Here is a 17,795-nt window from a genome sequence, read left to right as displayed (position 1 = left end):
CAAGAAGCAGCTGGCCCCCAGGTATTTTTACATGATCTAATCTGGCCCCCATTCAAAAAGATTTGGACACCCCTGGCTTAAGACATTATTTCAAAGCCACCAGACTCCATTGACTAAAACAGTAATTTCACTTCGCAGAACATGGGAGTTACTGGTCTACGGCTGCCTCCGTCAGTGTGTAAGGTAAAGCGGTGAAAATATTACAAATATAGTGTACACTTAAACTTAGTGATTGTTTTCATTTTTTTATTTTTTTGGTGGGGCTTTTTTAGACAGGCTAAAACACATTTTCCTGCAACCCTGTCAATAGCAGTACATTGATTAGCTTCTGTGCCAGTAAATTTAGTTTATCAAAGATTCTAGCAAAGCAACACCGTATATAAAATAAGCACAGCGGAAATATCAAATAAGTCAGACCATCACGTTTGACTACATATCTTTAACTTTATAGTTGCGGCTGAACATTAGAGGTGGGGGAAAAATCCACACAGCATAGTATCGCAATATTTTTGTGGCAATAGCATATCGTCACACGGTCAATCACACAATCAACTCCTTTTTCAATCCACTAGATACATTTTGCTGCAATTAAAAAACGGCTGAAGTCAGATGAAAGGAATTAAAACTTATTATATAAAACAGATGTTGCCTAAGTTTTCCTTTGGGGACATCATTTACATTTGAAAAAAGGTAATACATCGCAACATATCGGAATACATTTTATCGCTATCCTCAGCATATCACGAAATATATAAAATCACAATATTATTGTATGGTGACTTAAGTATCTTAATATTTGTGGATCCTCTGGTGATTCCCACCTCTGCTGAATGTAACAACAGAAATAAACAATGTCGTCGTTTCACATATCTCTGCAATTTAAATCGCTTGCCCTTTTGCCAGAGGCGAATGTTGTTGATAGTGCAACGTCACTGTGAATCGGTCTACAGAGGTCACAATTACAGCGAAAGGGAAACACAAAACAAAACCTTCCTCCCAAATGTATGTCTTGAAATATGTGGACTGATTGGATGAAATGGCACATGCTTGACTATTATTCCAGAGGATGTGTCTGTACCTGTTGTACAATGCATTCTGTTCTCTAACAAGGTGATTGTGTTTCCAACACAAAAAGACTCTACAGTGATGTTCAATTGTTCTCTTTCAGGCTGGCTGTTAGCCAGCGGCTCCTTCATGACACATGGAGCTGGTACACTATCAGCTCCCCTCTCCTCTTCCTGTCTGCTTTCCTGGCGGTGACTGAAGCAAGTCACTCTAATGCAACAATGATGGTGATTTCATTCTGCTTATCGAAGCGAGTAAGTACTTAAGCAGCTGCTTGTACTTTGATCCAATTTACTTCCTGAATGTGTGCTTCCTCATGCACAGTAAACAGGCCTGCCTAAGTTGTCATTAGTTCAAAGCCAAGGCAAATAGTTCACGATTATTGTTTGCTTTTTTTTTTTTGGTTCTTCTTTGTACAGTAGCTCTGTTAACAGAAGTGAGTTAACTTCACTGACAGGCTCTCTCAATATGGGGCGTATTTCAGGTATCAATTTGTACGTTATGGCAATGGCTGTAATTCAATATTGCCAGCGGAGCCCTGGAGGTTGAATAGAAAAGCCATAAGTTGAATACCGCAACCTTTAACATCATTGTGTGCTTGAGTCATCCCCAAGGACAGGACAGATAAAAGATGATCAGTAAGAAAATTGATAGCACTGATTTAATAAACATCCTCAAAATGATCTCTGTGACCTGCAGGTAGCGCGGCAGTCACTCGTACTTCGCCTGGGTTAAAGAATCAAGTGAGATGATTCATTTGAGTGACTGAGGTAGTTGAGTTTGATGGATCATTCCTAAAAGCATCATTGCTAATCTTCAGCTCCTCTTTTTTAGGTTATTCACAGATCAGTGAGTTTTCCGGCTAATCCTGGACCTGACGCTGCTCTTGTCTGTGTACATGGTATTCATCATACTCTGACAGGGAGAGTCCTTCAGACGACAAATAACCTTCAGAGAGGGGAGGCAGGCAAGCAGTAGGTGTGCAGTTATTTTGGATACATTTCACAGTGGAGTAGGAAAGCTGCATGGGGAGATGTATGGTGTCCTTGTTGGGTGCGGAGAGATGGACCCCTCTCCGTTTCCTAGCATAATCATTCTGAGCCTCAGCCATGCCTTCGACAACTCAATCAGACAGCCCTCTACCTGTAAAGTGGCTGGGTTGATTTGATTGCCATTTTTATTGGATCCCGGTCACATAAATCAAACCAATGGGGACGGCTGTACAGACGTGACCACTCGTCATTCGCTAGTAGCCTTGGAAACATTGTTTCGGGGGCCGCGTGGCTGTCATCGGAGGTAAATCAGGGGTCTGAAGTTTCTTTCCTCCAACACAGGAGCATGGAGTTAAATCATCTTGAAAATTGATGTCACTGTGCCCAAGTGTTTTCACCTATCCCTTGGATAGAGTCCCATCAACTGGTGACAATGTCAGCACTTTTACCCTTCGCTCAAAAAAAGGATGTTTCCTGTCCTGAGGCCTGTAGAGGCCTGTTGTAGCTGATAAGAGCTGTTAAAGTTTCCACCTTTTTTCTTTACTGACTTTTGTCTGCTCGTTTAAAACACGCAATAAAATCTTTTGCTGCTAATCCAAACAACTAGAAAACTTTAAAGCTTAACTGGCAAATATGCAATAAACTTTTAGTCATAAATTTGTGGCTGATGTCTGATTTATATCTCGCCCCTGTTGCAGTCAGAACAACTAAGGCTCCGTCTACATGTATACAGATTTTTTTGTAAAGGTTTCCTCTTTAGCTCCTTGTCAACACACAAATGGAGTTTTACGTCACTAAAATTGAGATTTTGGGCTTTTAAGGTGCAGATGTTTCATTCTTTGTATCTGTGTAAAACACAGAATTTGGGGACTGATGATGTCAACTCCTCAATTTGTAACTATCCATTGTTGCTTTGTGTAATGAGCATGTGCCAGAAACATTAACAACAATGGCAGACTATCGTTTACATCCATGGTTTGTTTCCATCTTGTTAGCACTGTTTGGACCAATAACTATATATAAAGATAGACAACATGACAGCTCCCCAGAAGTGGGGCTAAACACATTTTGATTGCCCCCTAGTGGCTGGCTGCAGTATAGGTAGGTAAATAATCTTATGCTATTGCATGTTGAAGTGTTGGTTTTTCTGATAAGCTTGGTTCTATAAAAAGGGGGTCTTGATTGACAGCGGTGTGTGCCGATCGGTGTCCTCACGATCAGTAGCGGGGCTTGCGACTGGTCGGACGGGTATATGGGTGGGGACTCAACACCATGGACATCACTGCTAAACAGACTCTGGTACCAAATTACATCAGTGCAGTTCAGACCAAAAATTTGCAACAAAATGAGTTGAAACAGGAAACTACTTGCAATGCACCATTCTAAAACGTTCTAAAAACCTGACAGTTCACACCAATACAATTTGATGACGGTGTATCATCTCTATGCAACAGCTCTCTGTACTTCTGTTCTGATTTTCAGCTTTTCAGGCTTATTTTGTAGCTGAAAATAATTTGTAGCTTCTTAAAATATGAATGAGGATAGTAATAGTGTGATACTGGCTACAGCTACATTTGTTGTAGTGATGAAATGGTGAAAAACAAGCATCAGATGGACTGTATTCATAATAAATATGGCACAATAATATAAGTAAGCAGCACCAATTAGTTCGTCGTTAAGAAAATGTGTGTATGTGAGGAGGCATAAGCACATACAGCGACCCACCGTCCGACACGACACACTGTGAGGACGGAAACAGAGGGCTCAGAGCACCTATCGTAGCAAGCGAACACATGTCTGCTTTTGACTTGACCAGCAGACTTCAATACAAGCTGACTGCCTGTAGAAACAGGCAACGAATTTTACGTTCTAAAACCAGCCACCGGTGATTTGACCAGTGGAGTTGCAGGTGACACCATCGGCCGGCTTCAGTCGAGCTCAAGACAGCCATTTCACACCACTACAAGTTTTCTCTGCAACGTTCTAAAACGTTTTTGTCTTGTCGCAAATCATTGGTCTGAACTGGGCTTTAGCCTGTAATATTACACTTTACTACCTTTACAATGAGGGGTAATCCTTTTTGTATACTAGTTTGGACAGAGACAGAAAACGAAGGTCGTGTGGTCAGTTGTTTTTGTTTTTGAAACGTAGGAGAAAAATATCTGATTTAAAAATATCTATATATGTGTAGACAGGGCCAAAGTAAGACAGGTCTATTTGGATTGTGAGACTAATGCATCCTGTAAAATAAAGTAGGCCTCCATTCTTGGTGGTAAACTCAGAGACCTTGTCTTTGAAACTTAATACATTGTTCATCGCTAAGCACTGTCTGGTGAGCTTTTTGATTCAGTGTGAACTGATTAAGTCTATCATGTCCACCAGCGCTTACAGTGGGAACATATTAGATTAAATACAGGTAGCTAATTTCCTCCTCTGCATGGGTGAGTGGGAGTATGAATGAAAGTGATGTAAAATTAATTTAGACCTCTAAAATTTTGATCACGCTGAGGCTATTTTGGTTCTCATGATGACAAGTAATAGGAGGTTGTTGCTTTCTAACCTCACAATATTACCACGTTTGCCTATAGGGCTTTCAGGATCAATTTCATTCAGCATAAATATCACTTGATCTGTAAAACAAATTAGAAATAATAAAAGCAATAAAAATGCACCCAAGCTCTATTGAGATGTCCCTCCTAGCCATGTGTCAAGACTGAAGACATTAATGATACACGGAGGAGAGAAAATTACCATCTAGGATACGTCCGAACCAGTAAACTGGTAAACAAGCTGGCCGTTAGGAGTGGGGATGATTTGAATCAACAAGGGTGAACAGATATGGATACTCGGCGCATTAGTGTTAATAGGAATAGATTATGGAGGGATTTCGTGGAGTGACCTTCAGTGCACTAATTGAAATAGTATTCCGAGTCAGCAGTGGAGTAATCAACTTAAACACAGAATCATAAATCATCATGAATAGCGCTGTCACAACCAAGCCATTAGCCTCGTGTTTTTTCCCCAGCAACCTCATGAAAATATCTGCCACACCGATCCGTAGGTTAATAGGAACAGAAATGGCATTTAGAGTCTATTTGGATCAAATGTACTGTGAGCTTGAAAGTAGAACTTTGCTAATTTGCAGGTAATGTGAATTGATGTAGTAAGGGTTGAAGATAGTTCAGGCAACGAGTCAACACGGTAACTCAGTGGAAAAAAAAAAAAAAACCCACAGGAGCTTGATAAAGCTTCGATCATAACGCTGCTTTGTGACAAGTCCTCTCTCTGCTGTGTGTCCAAGGGGCCCAGCAGTGGCTAGATATGTTATCAGGCAGGGGTTAGGTAATCATGTTTGCTTGCTGTGACCTTTGCCTTTTGTTATTAATTACGGCTGACAAAAACGCAATAAATTGTGGGACCTTAGAGCTACACTTGCTCACTGTAGGAATGTGCAGGAGCAACTTGTGTGATCACTGCACAGTTCATAACAGCACTGTGTTTGTGTGTGATTTTCCAGGTTGTTAGTGACTCCACTCTTTATTAGGTCGACTCCACATATTGCAGTTTTTTTTTTTACTTATTATCACTTAATGCCATGTTTAATTCAAGTATCAATACAGAGTGCTTTGTCAAAGTTTACAACATCTATATTAATATCAACAAGTGCCCTCGCAGTAAATAGCTTTTTAATTGCAACTAAAGTGAACGAATTAGATACTAAACAGTCGGTTAGCGTCAGTAAAATGTCTTTCACACAACAATACCCAGCAAACTTGTCAGAAATGCTGATAAGAGGGCCGATCCTGAGCGCTTACACGGCATTAATCAAATAGCAGGTCTAATTAAAAGCGCTTTAAACAAAGCTTTTTTTCTAAATGTTGCTCAGGTATGGCAATAATTTTTGATCAGCCAAGCCTGGAAGACAAATAATTAGAACTGCCACAGCGGCCTGATGAGTGATGTCAGCATCTCCGAGTGACCTTCCCCTGCTAATTAATTTTCATTCCAGGGAAAAAAGACCCCGTTGTTGCACATTATTAATTGAGTTCATGAAAAGATGCACCTGATTAATTTTTGTTGATAATACTTGTCATTCTGGCCGCCGTTCGTAATCATTTTATGGGTTTTCATCTTAGTGTTTTTCAAAGTTGATCTAAGTCATCTTTACTGGAGATTAATTTGTCCAAAGTAGAGCTGCCCTGTCCTAACAGACAGCAGGGCCTCAGTCTGTCTTACTTAGATGCCTGCTGAACACATGGTTTCACTTTATCAGCATTTGTTTATTCTTATTTTCCCTAACACATTTATAGCGGGCACATACTGTGAGTAAGTGAGAATAATTAACCTTACCAATTAATAATTAACTTTTATTACCAAATCATGTTATGAATGTAAAAATGCCACTACAACACTAAATGCAAGTGAAGCTGCTGTATAATAAAGTTGTGGCATGAAAATTCTTTAAAGGTGCTGTATGTGACATTCACAGCTTTAATATAGCATCAAACCACTATTTGACATATAAAGATATAATGAAGTAATAGCACCCTGAGAGGAGAATAAAGTCACGCTACCTCTGTGATTGTTGTAATCCGAGCTTCTCTGTTCTTTGTTGTGGCAGCTAGTCCGGCCATATGTGCAAATTATTGCATGTGAGTCCCACTGGTTGGCTAATCTAGACTGCGCAAATACGATGTTTCCTGCTGGCAGCGCTGTCCCAACACTGTTGTGGAAGCATAACGCTCACCATCCAGTTCCCTCTGCACACCAGTCTGTGTTTTTCGTATGCATTTTTTAAATCCGTAATATGATAAAAATTGTTACGCACTGCTGGCATACTGAGTCCGATGCGTTTTATTATTCTAAAAATGCAAAAATTCAACATACGAAATGGAACAACACATTTCTTTCCTCACTTCTTTCCACTGGATGTAGGTAGCCGCGTCTTGGCGCTGTAGCTACCTAAAGGGACTGAGCTGTCCTTCCTCTCTGTCTCTCTGTATGTCTGTGTGCGGTCCTCATCCTCTACAGCCTCCTCTTCATCATCATCCTCCACCTGAATACTACTATCTGAGTAGGCTATCTAAGTTATGAAATGATACCATGCACCCTGTTCCGCTCTCCTGTGCAGATGTATGTGTCCCGCAGATTACGCCACATTTTCTTCATTACTTCTTGGTCAAACAACTCCTTGAGGCTTTTTTTTCTTTGTCCAAAACTTTCGCCCATCATTATAATTTTTGGAACAGGTTCAATTTTCTGTATTTTTGCGTCCGTCAGAGCACTTATAGACATTTGACCAAGAATCAGTGAAGAAAATGTGGCGGTGGGACACAGCCGCAACAAGACAGAGGAATTATTTAATAACTCAGATAGCTCTCTTTCAACAGGTCAGACAGTAGTATTCAGGTGGATGATGATGAAGAGGAGGAGGATGTGGACCACACACAGAATGTGGAGGGCAGCTCCACCCCTTTGTGCAACCACGGTACCAAATGAAAGACAGGGAGGGAGTGGTGACAGCCACATAGGTAACTCCAGTGGAGAGAAGCAAAGGAGGAAATGTGTCTCTTAATTTTGTCATGTATTGTGAAATTTTCACAACGAATAGAACAATAAAATGCATCTGAATCAGTGTGCAAGGTTTCGGTGCGTATCAATGACGGATTAAAAAAATGCTTATAAAGAAAACTGACTAAGTATGAAAAGGCCTTTAGGCTTTCGAAAGACTATATGGAAAAACGCAGAAAGTTGAACTGTTCCGTAAACTTGAATGACGTACAAAAGATTCGGAGTCGCAACCACAACTGACACAATGTGAGGTGACGTCATACGTATTTATTTTTAATATGCGAGTCTGAAAATCCCAGACTCAGTGTGCAAAGGCCTCAACACCATTAGCTCTGTCTGCACTGTTGCCGTTGTTAGCAGCGTTCGCATTCATAGCACCGATAGCTGCTAGCCGCTGGCTCAGCCATCTCCATGTTGAGAGCTGTGTGCAGACAATCCAGCCCAGAACCAGAGATATGCTCTGAATGGCCTGTACATTCACATCTCATATATTTAAGCCAATGAAAGTATGCACCACAGCAGAAAATAACCAGAAGAACTATCAAGAATGACTGAATTCAAGGGCTTCAAAGGAATTCAAAGGCTTTTTAAATGAATGTATTTTCGCTGACACAATATGTTGTGAGGATTGAGGGTAGCAGACGCCAACACACTCAATAAACTGATTCACAAACCCAGTAACATAGTGGGGGTGGAGCTGGACTCTCTGGTGGCAGTGTCAGAGAGTAGGATGTTGTCTAATATTCCTGTCATCTTGGACAATACATCCCACCCACTCCACCGTGTGCTGGTCAAACACAGGAGCACGTTCAGAGACAGACTCATTCCCCCAAGATGCACCGCACCACAGAGCACCACAGGAAGTCATTCCTGTCTGTGGCCATAAACCTGCACAACTCCTCTCTCAAAGTGTCAGCCACTCTGAGTCAGCAGAGTGGCATCTGGACTTTATTCACCTTCTGTATTTATAATTCATAAATATCTATTGGGGGCAATTACTCAGCTGCCACAATATGTTTTAGTATAGGAATTTTTTATGCACATAACTGCACATATTTCTTATATGTACTTATTCTATTCATGTTTAGTCTATTGATGTACATACTGTAGTCAAATTTCAAACTTACAGCCTCAGCACAGTGACAATATATATTTTATTTTTAATATTTTTATATCTTAAGAACTGGTGTTAAACACTGTTGCGTGACGAACGTTCTATTTTTTTATTTTTCTATTTAATGTACAGTTTTATTCCCATTTTATTGCTTTATATTTACATACCTCAATTTCTCAGAACAACTGTAACAAATCACAATTTCCCCTCGGGGATCAATAAAGTATTTTTGATTCTGATTCTGATTCTAATACCATTAGAGGTGATGTGAACGGCAATATTTGATGCAGTTCCCCCAGACTAATGGAAAAGTTGCAGAGTAATCACTATGCTCATTATTGGTCAATCTGTCTCTCAAGCCCTGTGTATCATATAAGATTATAATGCAGACAAATTTCCACAATTCTGATAAATTGCAACACCAAACACATCCAACATTCACAAATAACACAAGATCCAGGATATCTGCTCAAAACGGTACATAAATTGTTTTTGAATAACTAATATAAAATGGCAAATCATGGACAAATAACAAAATGTACGTGAAATGTAATGTTTCAGATTTGCCGGGCATCCAGACTTAAAACAGCACTGATTTAAAGAAAATGCAAATGGAAGGGAAATACAATCCAGGGGGAGCGATTTGAGAAATAGATGGAAGAGTTTAAAGGCTTATCAAACAGCAGAACACTGCACAGTGGTTAATAATACTACAGGACTGTATTTTACATCTCCATCATGAGATAAACTTTAGATTTACCCCATTCAAGTTCCATACCCGGATAATGTTGCATTGTGTTGTGGCAAGAGCTGGGCCAGGTTCACTATACTGGTAAGACGACCTCGCATTTTCTCTGCTGTGCCAACACGTTGGCCTCATTCTGGCTGGTAATATGATGGAGTTCAGGAGGAAGCCAGCACCGTGTGAAACTGATGTGCTGGTGCGGCCCACTATTTTTTCCCCAAAGCTGGCAGCAGCCTCTGCTTCTACTGTCATGAGCTGCACTATTTGTCACACAGGCAGCAAAGATTGTTCTTAAGGAAACATTAAATGTGTCAGCTGGGTTGGGATTTGATAGCCATACAGTATCAAATCTGCTATACTGGCTGTTGTTACTTTCTCAAGTTAATAACTATGAACTTATTTTATCTGTTAACGAGTATTACCTTGACCTGAGGTCCACTTGTCACATCATTTTGGGGATCGGAGCAGCTTGCCAACACTCTGGAGCCAGGAGGAGTGGATGGACTGCACTGACGAAGCGCAGCAGCAGCTTTGTTTCAGAAATCCCACTGCAAATTTAAAGCATGTTGTCACATTAGGATGTTAATGTTACTCAATTCACACACAAAACTGTGATGCACATACACTTGGCATTAGCTGCATTTTAATTCACTTTGCATAAATCCAGACAATGTGAACAGAGCTACAACACTCTTCTGATCCTAACAATCACTCAATCTAGGATCCACCATATAAAGCACTTTGTAACTTTGTTTTGAAAAGTGCTTTTTAAATATTTTTCATTATTATTTGTATTTCTACATACAGATATTTTCATTAACAGATATTTTCCACTACGTTTGGCCCCTCGTCTACATGCAGACTGTGTTTTGGGCCTTCTAGGGTGCATATATCTATATGGATCATAGACTGTATGTACAGATGGACAACATAACAGCTCCCCAGAAGTGAAGCCAAAACATCTCAATCGCCCCCTGGTGGCTGGCTGCAGTATAGCGCCTGCATTCTCCAGGCTAGCAGAAAGGACACGGGCCAAACTCAAATAAATTTTTCCCAAAGATGGTTTCTAACATTTAAGGTATTTTTTATCATGCTACTTTGTGTTCAAGTGTTCGTTTTAATTAGTTACTTAATTATATAAAATGGGAATTTTACAACATGATTGACAGCTGTATGAGCCAATTGGTGGGCTCAAATTCAGGACGCTTCTTGCGATTGGTTGGACAAATGTATGGGTGGGAAACTTGATACCCCGGACATCACTAATGTGCATACTCTGGCTTCGAATGACATCACCAAAGCAACATGACAGTGGCTGTATCCAGGATATTTTAGCTTCACTTCTGTAGAGTGAGGGTGTTCAGTTTGTGGTATGGATGTGTATGGAGCATTTAAGAAATGATCACATAATCTCCCTGATTCACACATGATGAAGGCTGAGTGGACTTTTTTTTTTAAAACGGAGGAGAAAAATATTCATTTTCAAAAAATATCTTCATATATGTGACTTTATATCAATAGGGTAATGTTCCAACAATTAATGATTGCTCTTAAAGCTCCTAGCGGACATGGGTAGATGATAAATATTAGCATCACGTGGAAGCTCAAGGTCATGTGGTGAGTGTGTTTGGGCCAGTTTGAAGTCATCTGATACAGTGTTAAATGTATGACTTGATAAAGCCTTTTGAAAATGTTGCTGTAATTTCTAGTTAATTGTAAAATGTGGCACTGTGGTGAAAATGTCATGGTGATTTGATCCTATTAATGAATGAGGGTACAGTACAATAGTACATTTTGAAAGTAAAACTGCATGTACCATCTTGGTTGTGCCACTGCCATACCACTATATTTCTTTCATTCAACAATATATCACTTTACCATTAATGACTAAATTAATATTAACAGGTCTCCAAATAGGCTTCCTGTAGACAAACTTTCACTAGACCCTGAAATCTATTACTTTCCTCTAAACAAAGGAGCATCTGTGATGCTGTGAAGGAGCTGATGCTGACGTCGTGTCACTTCATGCAGTGAAAATATAATCACCCAATAAAGTATCGTGAGCCATAAAGGTGAATCAACACCTCTCTGTCACAGTCTCAAGAAAAGTCTCATATTTTAAGTTTCACCAACTTGGGATTTATGGCTGTGCTCTTGTGCTGGATGGCATTAAATTGTACAGGAGTTATATTTCCTGGTCACTGCCTGTAAAATATTTGGACTGTAAAATGTAAGCATTTGAATATGGTCGGTGTTCCGGCACGTCATGTTTGCATCTTATCATTCTGACCAAACTCTCAGCAAACCAGTAGATCATATTATATAACAAGGATAAGCTGTCCTGTGTCAAAATGTTAGTCTCATGCTGTCTTTTCTGGTCTGTAATGAAGCGGTATAAAATGTGCTATAACAAGACAATTGACTTAACTTGACATATACTGTATATCATCTGCTGTACAAACCAGAAGTCTTCAAAATGGTGGCATGGCAGGTCCTCCACAGACATTTTGCAGTGTGCTTCTTGCTTCAGTGGGTCTGTGGTCATCAGAGTCCACTTATTTCTACCACACAATGAGTGGGAAACTTTGTGGAAGTCAAATAGGACATAGGCCATCACCTGCAAAAAAAAGAGAAGCCATTTTAGGTTTACAATATTCAACACCTTTCATTTATCAAGTCTGACAACTTAATGAACATACTTACATTCAGTATCAGCTTTTCGCGACAGATTAAGTTAGCTTTATCCAATCGAGAACATCTGCAACTGAGTAATTACACTTTATCTGTAGATTAGCTGGGGTTAACTTTAGATTAAAGACCAAATTTAAAGTAACATTTCAACTATATTAGTGTAAGGTTTACGAGTTAATTCATATTTTTTTAATGTAATCTACTAAAAATACATTTATAGTGTTTGTACAGGTTACTATTCACATATTTATATTCACAGTTATTATTTATATATTAGCAATATTATTAAAACAGTTAAATTATTTGCTGGATCTGCCTCAGTGATTCTCACACATTTACCTCAGGCTGAGTCCTTCTAGCTTCTCATTGGTTGATTAAGAGACACGTGACCTGTAACAAGGAAGTGTTACCTGGAAACGTAGTTTTTTTTTCTCCCTTAATCCTTTATTAATAGACTTGACATTGCATTACATTAAGTGCAATTCCTGGAAACGTAGTTGTTGTGAGGCTGCTGAAGTGAGGAGCAAAGTAAAGTGCTGTCAAACCCTCACCTTATGTTAGCTTAACATTAAGCTAATATTAGCTTAGCTAACATCAGCAACATTAAGAACAGTCCCTCCATATTGTGGTAGCTGCTGTAGTGGTAAAGTTTTAATGTCTGGTAAATATTTTTTAAGCTAAAATTCGAGCTGAGGCTTCTAAGATAAAGTTTTATAGCTGTCAATAAGGTATAGGCGGTCCGTTACACTAATTAAGCTTTTCTTACCACGCGCATCCTCTGACGCACTTCCGTTTCGTTTTCCGGAAGTTCACCGCGGCTGCTGCAGGCTCCTGTTTGAGTGGTCTGGCGGTTAGCAGCAGGACACCCCAGCTGACAGAGCTCAAAATAAAGGTTAGCAAACACACAGTTACAAGTGTTTTTATTCTTCTTTAGGCATGAAAACAAAATATAAAGTTCATTTTTTTAAACATGGATTTTTTAAAGGAGTTTTTCCACATATCTACTCTGGCAGACAGCATTAAACAAAACAAAAAAAAATCAATCAAAAAATGATAGTATAATAATACTAATCTTTATAAAGGGCTTTTCAAAACAGAATTACAAAGTGCTTTACATGTCAATAGTTAAAACATGAAGACAACTTTTGAAAGAACTGATAAAAACCCTTAAGCGTATAAAAACAGGGGAAATGAAAGACAGTTTAAATGAACGTAAAACTCAAGTGTGACTATATGGAGAAGTCGTGAAAATTCATTGGTGAAAATATGTTAGAACCCTGTGTATAAGGAGCCCCACAGCCTCTCCTACTTCGGAGCGAGACACACAGTGTGGTGGTTTTGTGTGTCTTTGTAGTCATAATGAATCTTTTTGTGGTTTTGTGACTCTTTGTAGTAATTTTGTGTGTCCTTGTGGTTGTTTTGTGCTCTCTCAAGTGTTTCTTTCAGATAATTTTCAGGGTTTTCAGGGTTTTTTGGTCATCTTGTGTCACTTTGTAGTCATTTAGTCTCTCTTTGTAGTCATTTTGTGTTTCTTTGTAGTCATTTAGTCTCTCTTTGTAGTCATTTTGTGTCTCTTTGTAGTCATTTTGTGTCTGTTTGTAGTTTTTAGTCTGTCTTTGTAGTCATTTTGTGTTTCTCTGTAGTCATTTAGTCTCTTTGTAGTCATTTTGTGTGTCTTTGTAGTCATTTAGTCCCTCTTTGTAGTCATTTTGTGTCTCTTTGTAGTCATTTTGTGTGGTTCTGTAGTCATTTAGTCCCTCTTTGTAGTCATTTTGTGTCTTTTTGTAGTCATTTTGTCTCTCTTTGTAGTCATTTTGTGTCTCTTTGTAGTCATTTTGTGTCGCTTTGTAGTCTTTTAGTCCCTCTTTGTAGTCATTTAGTCTCTTTGTAGTCATTTTGTGTTTCTTTTTAGTCGTTTAGGCTCTCTGTAGTCATTTTGTGCCGTTTGTAGTCGTTAAGTCTCTCTTTGTAGTCATTTTGTGTGTCTTTGTAGTCTTTTAGTCCCTCTTTGTAGTCATTTTGTGTCACTTTGTAGTCATTTTGTGTTTTTTTGTAGTCATTTAGTCCCTCTTTGTAGTCATTTAGTCCCTCTTTGTAGTCATTTTGTGTGGTTCTGTAGTCACTTAGTCTCTCTTTGTAGTCATTCTGTGTTTCTTTGTAGTCATTTAGTCCCTCTTTGTAGTCATTTTGTGTCTCTTTGTAGTCATTTTGTCTCTCTTTGTAGTCATTTTGTGTCTCTTTGTAGTTATTTTGTCTCTCTTTGTAGTCATTTTGTGTCGCTTTGTAGTCATTTAGTCCCTCTTTGTAGTCATTTAGTCTCTTTGTAGTCATTTTGTGTTTCTTTTTAGTCGTTTAGGCTCTCTGTAGTCATTTTGTGTGTCTTTGTAGTCGTTAAGTCTCTCTTTGTAGTCATTTTGTGTGTCTTTGTAGTCTTTTAGTCCCTCTTTGTAGTCATTTAGTCTCTTTGTAGTCATTTTGTGTTTCTTTTTAGTCGTTTAGGCTCTCTGTAGTCATTTTGCGCCGTTTGTAGTCGTTAAGTCTCTCTTTGTAGTCATTTTGTGTGTCTTTGTAGTCTTTTAGTCCCTCTTTGTAGTCATTTTGTGTCACTTTGTAGTCATTTTGTGTTTTTTTGTAGTCATTTAGTCCCTCTTTGTAGTCATTTAGTCCCTCTTTGTAGTCATTTTGTGTGGTTCTGTAGTCATTTAGTCCCTCTTTGTAGTCATTTTGTGTCACTTTGTAGTCATTTAGTCTTTCTTTGTAGTCATTTTGTGTCGCTTTGTAGTCATTCTGTGTTTGTAGTCATTTAGTCTCTCTTTGTAGTTATTTTGTGTTTCTTTGTAGTCATTTAGTCTCTCGTTGTAGTCATTTTGTGTTTTTTTTGTAGCCATTTAGTCTATCTTTGTAGTCTTTTTCTTTCTTTGGAGTCTTTTTCTTTCTTTGGAGTCATTTAGTCTCTTTGTAGTCTTTTTCTTTCTTTGGAGTCTTTTTCTTTCTTTGTAGTCATTTAGTCTCTCTTTGTAGTCATTTTGTGTGTCTTTGTAGTGTATTAGTCTATGAAAACGGGCAAAATAAACACAAAGAGGAAAAATCTTTATTTTGCCTGTTTTTGTCGATATTTTATGTCTCTTTGCAGATCTTTGTGATCTACTTGTGTCGCTTATTGGTCATTGTGAGTCTCTTCTCTTTTAATAAGTGATAATTTGAATGGCAGTTTTTAGGAAAAGGCCAGGGAATGCCACTGACACTTTTGGGCCCTTGGACCTATGCTTGCGAGACCCATTCAGTAATCCACACAGTCGACTATTTGTACCATGGATTTAATGTTGTAGTATTATTGAAGCACAACCCACCATACACTGACAAATACAGCAAAATTGTACAGCATATGGACACATTGTAGGCCTGCTATGAAGACATTACTGTACCATGGCACTGTTTGCACCTTGGCTGTTACTAAAACAGTATTTATTGCACACCATGACCAGTACTATGATACATTACCTGAACTGTGACTGAGCCTACCTGCTGCCTGGCAAAAGAAAATGCCATCCAGCACTCACAGTCTAATGATACTTATTTGTAGGGGAGATTTGGCAACATGGAATTTATACAAAAATGTTGTAAATTAGTGAAAGGTCAGCTTGATATTTGCAAAACGGTGATGGAAGATTTGCACAACAATGTATAACTGGACCTTTACAGCTGATAGAGTGCAGGCAAAAAAAGTTGTGTTAGTAGACTAAGCCTAATCGCTGCTGACATGTAACGTTTATTAAATCTGTATTTCTTAACCTTTGTACAGTCATGCTCACATAGTTTCGTGTACAAACTGTAATTGTTTGCAGATCTACCACAGATAACCTGAATGCACATTTGGTTTTTGTCATCATCTTTTATTCTCATTTTATGGCTCAGGGATGTCTGAGGAGGACAAGAGTCTCCAGGTTTATATGTCCTGAGCTTTGCCGAATGTTTACTTGTCTATTTCTAGTCAGGAATTAGCATTTTCATTTGTCATTGTGTTGTATCCCTTTTTCAGACTCCCGAAACAGAAACCCCAACAATGCATCGTAGTTTTTTTTTTCCTTTTCATTTTCTTGTTCTTAATTGAAAATACCTTTACAGCCACAAAAGCCTGCTATTGTATGATAAGCTACAAATGTAGAGAGGTGTCTGAAAATCCATTTAGAATTAATAATACCCAAACCATTCTGGTTAATGAAAAAGTGTAATTTATCTGAAGAGGCTCAGAGTCATCTTTGAAATGCAAGATGTCACTGAGCTGGTATAAATGCAGGCTTTAATGGATACGTTGACAGTGCTGCGGTATTGTTCTTGACTGTAGAAAATGATGTGAATAGCTTTGCTTGTCATTGTTGTGAAACTATTAATAGATCTGTAATTATGGTGGGCAAATTGTTGATTTTTTTTTTCCTCTGTGGTATTTGATATGCTCAGCACAATGAGGAGATGAATTAGGACTAATAAACAGGTCTCATGATTCTGTCTCTAATTGGAGGATCATTATATCTCTTCCAGAGAGATGCCCACAGCTAAAGCCTTTAACAGCACTATTTCAAACAGGACACAAAGGCCTTAATGAATACTCCTGTGACTTCGCACCATCTCCCACAAAGGGAAGCACATATTCTGTTTTTATCTTACACATAGTTTCCTGTAATTGTTGGATTGAGGTGCAAGATCAACCCAGCTTCCCTTGGAAATCACAATAATTATACCGAGGTTGTATTTAGGTTAAAGAGCTAACAGATCATTTGAAGATGTGTTTGCAACTTAAGATGGTGGTGGCGTCATACTGTATTAACTTGAAAGTAAACTTGGTGTGTGTGTATAAGCGGGGGTCAGTGAACATGGCAGTGTGAAGGACTGAGGGGGATTTATTGGCAGAAATGGAATAGAATATAATAAGTATGCTTTCTTTGGTGTAGGAGCACCTGATAATAAGAGTTGTTGGGTTTTCGTTACCTTTGCCATTAATATCTAAATAGGGAGCGGGTCCTTGTCTACAGAGATTACCATGTTGCACCACCATGTTTCTACGATACCCCAGAATGGACAAACCAAACATCAAACAACGTAGTTAGCAGCCCCTCTGCGATGAGCACCGCTGGAAAAATTTATAAAAATATTTTTTAACATGAAACTGTTTTATTCATTATTTGTACTGGTATAAATCTCTGTGTCTGTTTGTGTTGAAGAAGAAAAGAGTTCGGCAGAGGTTGCAACCTCCTGATCATCTAGACACATGACATCTATTGCACGTCTGTCTGCCCTGGAAGAGGGATCCCTCCTCACTTACTCTTTCCGAAGTTTTTACCATTTTTTCTCCCATTAAAGGGTTTTTTTGGGGAGCTTTTCCTTATCTGCTGTGAGGATCCAAGGATAGAGGGATATTGTATGCTGTAAAGCCCTCTGAGGCAAATTGTGATTTGTGATATTGGGCTTTATGAATAAATAGATCTTAAGTTATGAAGGAAACACAACAGCAGGTGCTGGGCTAGTGGACTTTCTCCAGTGAGCCAAAGTGTCAAAGAAACAGAGATTTTTTTAAAAACAATTTAAATGTAAAACTGTTTTAGTTAGTGTTTTTACTAAA

General features: G+C 38.7%; 1 protein-coding gene across 1 annotated transcript in view; it reads left to right on the top strand.

Moving 5' to 3' along the window:
• The first annotated feature begins 12,986 nt into the window (after positions 1 to 12,986).
• klf5b (Kruppel-like factor 5b) overlaps positions 12,987 to 17,795 on the top strand; it is a 28,910-nt gene continuing 24,101 nt past the window's right edge. Inside the window, exon 1 of the mRNA XM_049593607.1 lies at positions 12,987 to 13,070. The gene's annotated coding sequence lies outside the window, so the exon portion shown is untranslated. The remainder of the gene's footprint in view (positions 13,071 to 17,795) is intronic.

The sequence above is a fragment of the Epinephelus fuscoguttatus genome, linkage group LG13, assembly GCF_011397635.1.
Source record: "Epinephelus fuscoguttatus linkage group LG13, E.fuscoguttatus.final_Chr_v1".
NCBI lineage: Eukaryota > Metazoa > Chordata > Actinopteri > Perciformes > Serranidae > Epinephelus > Epinephelus fuscoguttatus.
Note: the sequence above shows the minus strand (reverse complement) of the source record. Positions and strands in the feature narration are given on the sequence as shown.